The sequence below is a fragment of the Selaginella moellendorffii genome, unplaced genomic scaffold (assembly GCF_000143415.4).
Source record: "Selaginella moellendorffii unplaced genomic scaffold, v1.0 SELMOscaffold_45, whole genome shotgun sequence".
NCBI lineage: Eukaryota > Viridiplantae > Streptophyta > Lycopodiopsida > Selaginellales > Selaginellaceae > Selaginella > Selaginella moellendorffii.
Window position 1 is genome coordinate 1217377 of NW_003314306.1, and position 6311 is coordinate 1223687.

The 6311-nt window shown below is 34.1% G+C and overlaps 1 protein-coding gene across 1 annotated transcript in view; it reads left to right on the forward strand.

The window, feature by feature from the left end:
* The window catches only part of LOC9655931 (pentatricopeptide repeat-containing protein At4g21190), a 98339-nt gene that overhangs the window by 3232 nt on the left and 88796 nt on the right, over nucleotides 1-6311 (forward strand). The gene's annotated exons all lie outside the window — the stretch shown is intronic.

Consider the following 6311-nt stretch of genomic DNA (forward strand, 5'->3'; position numbering starts at 1 on the left):
GCTGTAGCAGATCCCGGGATTGCAGCAGAAGGGCATGCTAGATGGGCACTGTGAACTACTTGTGCATCTCCGGTCCTGAGCACTAGCGACTTCCACAAAGCAAATTACTACCAGAGCAGCAACCAGCGCAAACAAAACCGCGAACTTCGACATTGTGAAACCAAGATGATTATTCCTCTTGCAGCCTACCTATTTATGAACCAAGTGTTGCCTAAAGGCCGGTCAAGATTTACATACGCAGTGCCTTCGAGGAACATGATAATGACTGAGAAGTCAGAGCAGCTGTTCACAAGTGCATTTTATAAAGTTAAGTGCTTGAGAATGTTCTTAGAATATTTTCCTTTTATTGTGGAGATTATATAATTTTCAACCTTTTTACTATTAACATTAACTTTTTGTTTTGTAGGGTGATGCAAGCTCAAGTCAAAGCTTTCGGATATCAAAGAACCAATTAGCCAATAGTGAGTATGCATCATCTTCCTCTTGCATGATTATTTATTTTTTATTTTTTTCATCTACTCGGGTGCGTGAAAATCTTCTACGCAATGGAATTCCCAGCGATTCTGGGAAGAATGGTGTGGGAAATGCATCACTGAGAAAAAGCCCTTTCAAATTGTCTCAGCTACCTCGCAAACACTTCCAATCTGATTGTATATCTCGACCAGTAGTTCTCTGGAACGCAATGATCATGACATATGCCATATATAGCAAGCAAGCTGCAAAGTGTGAGCTTTCTAACTATTCTGACAACCCATAGTTTCTCGCGGCAGAGAATACGATGACAGCTCTGGTAAACTTTTATAGAAAGTCTAGCAATGTGGATGACTTACGAGCAGTGACAGGTCACAGGATGAAGCAGCTGAGCTTGGTACCTGGAACACGACAATCACTGGCTTGCTTACGTCCAAAGAAAGGATGAAGATCGAAGATGCAACAGGTATTATCCTTTTCTCTTTCTTTTATACAACAACACCACAGTGAGATAGAAATAAGCACAACACTCACACATGGCAGGGCCTCCACAATGCAGTATTTTTAGAGCAAAGGCCTCTGCCACATGCCACATCATGAGAGGCAATGTCCTATGCTCCAGATAATTGATAGAACTTATCAAATAGGACTTAAGAAGCTCAATGAGATGTACATATAAAGGTTACATATAAAACAAACTTTCATGCTGACTGCTGATGGGAATTCAGTACAAAATTGGTAGTGCATAAATCTTTTCTACTTCTCCCAAGAGAGCTAAGGTAACTTTATGTGTAAATAAAATTTAAATTTATAAAGGAATAAAATATTTATTATTTGTGCTTATTATTATATAAAGTTTTTATTTAACCACTTTTTTTCTATCTTTTCCAATGGAGCTGGATTAAGATCAAGTGCTTTTAAAGCCATAACATATAAAGTAAATTACACACTTGTCAAGTATTTGTCATCTTTATATTTATTAAGAAATATAACCATGGCAAAAATTGAACCCTAAACCTCTACTCATGGGATTAATATGAATCCAGACCTAAATTACATATTTGGATTAGCTTGGGGTCTAACCACATTAGTTTCCAAAACTCCTATAAAAATAGAGTTACAATGAGCTCCTAACAGTTAAAACACTCTAATATCACTAGCTTTTTCGAATCCTCTTCTTCAACTCTACTCAAATCTTGATATTCTGCGGAAGTTATATTAAGTGTTGAAGTAATCCAATATAGTACTTTACATATAGCTTTAGCAAATTATTTAGCACCAACAATGACTTTTTTATTTATATATGCTAGTAAAGTTTGATGGTTTGAGTGTAAGCAATAAAAAAGAACAACTCAATAAATAATCCATTAGGGTTCAAATATAGTGGGAAAAGGCTATGAATAAATTGATTAAAGGTTTTAAGATACTTTAAATTAAACATCTTTGGGTTTAAATAGTATTGAGTTGGGTGATTTTATAAGAAGTTCAAATTCAAGAGTTTACACCGAATTTGATGATATAGCCTTTGAAAAACATTTTTACCTTGGATTTCATGACGATATCAAAGATTTCATACTCTCTCATTTAGATCTAACATCCATTGATATTAATATTTATTATAATAATCAATTGGAAGAATGATAATTGAAGTATCATCATCAAACCTTTATGCCTTATCCAATGGCCTCAATCTTGGAGTAACTAGCATATGAGAAAATAAGATTTTTCAGTGCCATAGAGAGAATTGTGCAATGGAATTTGATGCCATAATCAAGCATCCAATAGATCATTTCTTGCCTATAATACAACAAGGTATTATGGCTTGACAATTGTTTAGGGTGGAATTTAGGCCGATTCTAGTTAGATTTTAGTTTAAGCAAGGCATAATTCCAATAGAAATTAGAGCCATATATTAACGGGTTTTCCCAATATTGAATGACAATGTTGAATTAGACAATTCTCCCCTTCTCCAAATCTTCTTCTTATGCTTCTCTAATATTAATTTCTCACATTTCTTTACATGAGTTTTGGCCATTATAATCCTAGTTTTTTTTTTGCAATTACCATTCATCTAATGTCAACTTCATCTATCATGATCAAATCTACTTTTCCCTTATGTAGGTTGATTTCAAGGATATTTTCAACAAAAGGCTCATTCACATTTTACCATCATATCAACTTTATAATTATTCTATTGATCTTATAAAGAGGAAATTACCACCATTTAGTTATATCTATAATCTTTTACTACTAAAGTTGGAAACATAACTAAAGATCACTACCTCCATCCTTGAGGTATTTTTTAGTTCCATAGCAAAGGCTCTACTTGGCAAGTCTAAGAGTGTTCATCCCTAGTAAGTCCCTTTAACATTTTCTATTATGGGCTTTATCCTCAACTCAATTTTACGACCCTTCTTTGGGTCCTTCCTTAGAAATTACTTTTCTTAAACTCATAATACTATTGTATTTTATAGTTTATTTCCTTTAAGTGTCCTTCCCACTTGGTCACCTTGACTAAATCACACTATATTATTTATTCAAATCACTACTTTAAACTAGGAATACCGTTCCTTAACCCACCAAGGAGCTTGTCCTTAACTATCAGCTATAGAATCACTTAATGGTTTTACATAAACAATTTAATGGGTTTTCAAACCTCTAAGTTGTTGACTACAACCCCAGGGCATCCCCCACACTTGGCAGTGTGCATAAGCTAATCCTTTTAGTCAAGGGTCTATAGCAATTGAGTTTAGGTATCCCCATTTCATTCACTATATCCTTGGTGCCACTTACACCAAAGTGTTCATATTAGATATGCCAAGATTTCACACTAAACAATATAACCATGTATTATGATTTTAGGGCATCTCTCGCTTGGTAGTGTGCCCAAGCTAACCTCCTTACTAAGAGTCTATGACCACTGAAAAATAAATGTCCTCATATTCTAAAACATTATTATGGCCTAGTGAATTGGTACTTGAACCCAAGTATTAAAAAGTTAGGACTTAAACCCAACCTCCACATATGCATCTACGGACGGCATCATCTAGAATGCCTAGCATGATTCCCTACGTTGATACATCAATTTATATCCAATGCACGGTACGAATCAAAGTTTAGGAACCTAGTTCCTCCAAACTTCCAAGTCCTATCATTTGATAAACTAGTTGACCAGCATGTGATCATGCATAGACTCCTTCATGCTTGGCCCCATGAGCCACCTTTTTGAAGTCATCACTTTCAATTAGGTTCTTTGTTCCTCCTCCTTGTTAATCCCATTTAGCAAGTCACCCAATCAACATAACATGATTTTGAAAGTTTTTAAACATCAAATTTCGTTTAAAGCCATTTTTTAAAACACTTAAGAACCATTTCCCTAACTTTGATAGCTTTGCTTTATAACAAGCTTCAAGACCATACTTCTGCTGCACCACTGTAATTTTGTATATTCCTATAAACTATTTACACTTGGCTTTTTAGGTACTAACTTACCTAGAATTGTCTTTCGGAATATGATTTTATCATGTAGTTTCCTAAAGCTTCCTTTTTTAGAAGTTTTCTATAATTTCATACTTTAAACTCACCATGGCACCACAATTGCCAATAATAACACCTTTGAGCACCCATTTGATTTTTCACTCTCAACTTACATAATTAATCTTGGTATGCCCTTTGATTCCTATAGTTTGATTGTATCCTTTTATTACTTGCTTTCGGCCCTACACATTTTCTTCTGTTATTCTTTTCTAGGCTAGAAAGATAGCTTTGCATTTTCTACCATACCTCAGCAAATATTTTTAGGGATGAACCTACTCGATAGCCTAGAGAGTGGTTTTTCAATATGGATATATTCATCTTGCAATCCTATACATTGGAATTATTATTGCTACTTATGCACTTTTGTATACCTATCACTAGTATTGCCAAAATTCCTTTTGACTTTGTCTAATTCGGATAGATGGATTTCTCCCATCTTTGCAACTTTGGATGTTGAATAGCACCTCCTATCGATTATTCGTTAGGGATTTAATCCCTTAGGCTTTATTAAATGCCCTCATAATACCAAACACCACTTTCTGGTGTTTTAAAGTATTTATATATCTTAATGATGGCCTTCTTTGGCAATGAGCATTTTCTTTTACAACATTAATTTATTATATCGCAACATAAGCAATTTATCTCTTGAGGGATATATCTAACCCCCTTATCCAAATAAAAAGTCTTGGGAAGTTAACTTTCACTTATCTAATCAATTATGTCATACCTTTTGTTTAATTACCTTATATTTGTTACGTTTTATAACTCATTATTGGTTCTTTCACACCTCCATCATTATTTGGGTCATTGCACTCGAATTATATACCTTTTAAATTAAGCTATGTCAATCCCATTTCTATTGGGATTCCTTTGGCAAGGGGTTTTCATGAACTAACTAATTTGACCTCAAGGTATCACACCTTAGAACATTTGGTGTCTTCACACCATTGACTCTATAAGTATACCCTCATGACACTTACCACTTATGTCTAAGTTTTTGCTAAGACCATCGTAATCATTTCTTATGCAACTATCAATTCACACTACAATATAGTATTCACATATAACAACTTGTCAAAGTTGTTTTCTTTCATAAACACCTTTCCACGACTTTAGTATGGCATATTCTGCTATTAATGAGATACCCATTGTTTTCATATTTGGATCTTATGATCCTCCCAATCTTTCATAAGGTACAACACACCTTAGTCTATATGTATTTCAAATAATCCCTTAGGATCATTCTTTAACTCTATAGAGTCATCTAGTTTTTGGACTTGTTAATCTGAGAACTCATAATGTCCAAGCTTTATAACTCCTTTTGAGTAGCCATCTCGTTGGAATACAATTTCATGTATTCATATTCTATTCACAAGGACTATATTTGCAAATGTTGCTTCGATACTTGATCATCCTTTATTTTACATGAGCTATTTTTGATTTACAACATTGATTCACTATATCGCAATATAAGCAATTTATCTCTCAAGGGATATATTTAACCTTCTTATTCAAATAAAAAGTCTTGGGAAGTTAACTTTTACCCATCCAATCAATTATGTCACATCTTTTGTTTAGTTACTTTATAGTTACAACTCATTGTTAGTTCTTCCACACCTCTATTATTATTTAGGTCACTGCACTCAAATCATATACCTTCTAACTTAGGATATGCCAATCTCATTTCCATTGGGATTTTTTTGGCAAGGGGTTCTCATGAACTAACTAACTTGACCTTGAAGCATCACGCTTTGGAACATTTAGTGTCTCCACACCATCAACTCTATGAGCCTACCCTCACAACACTTACCACTTGTATCTAAGTTTTTGCTAGGACCATCATAGTTTTTTCTTATACTAACTATCAATTAGCACTATAATATAGTGTTCACACACAACAACTTTTCAAAGTTGCTTTCTTTCGTAAACACTTTTCCATGACTTTAGTATAGCATGTTCTGCCATTAATGAAATACTCACTACTCTTATATTTCGATTTCATGATCCTCTCAATCTTTCATAAGGTACAACACACCTTAATCCATATGTGTTCCCACTAATCCTTTAGGATCATTCTTTAACTCTATAGAGTCATTTAACTTTTGGACTTGTTAATTTGATAATCTGTAATGTCCAAGCTTATGGCTTCTTTTGAGCTGCTATTTCATTAGAATACAACTTCATGTATTCATGTTCTATTCACAAGGACCATGTTTGCAAATGTTGTTTCAACACTTATAAGCTATTTTGCCCCTTAAAACTATCCTTCTACGAGGAGAACGCTCACTCATCCTCTAAGAACA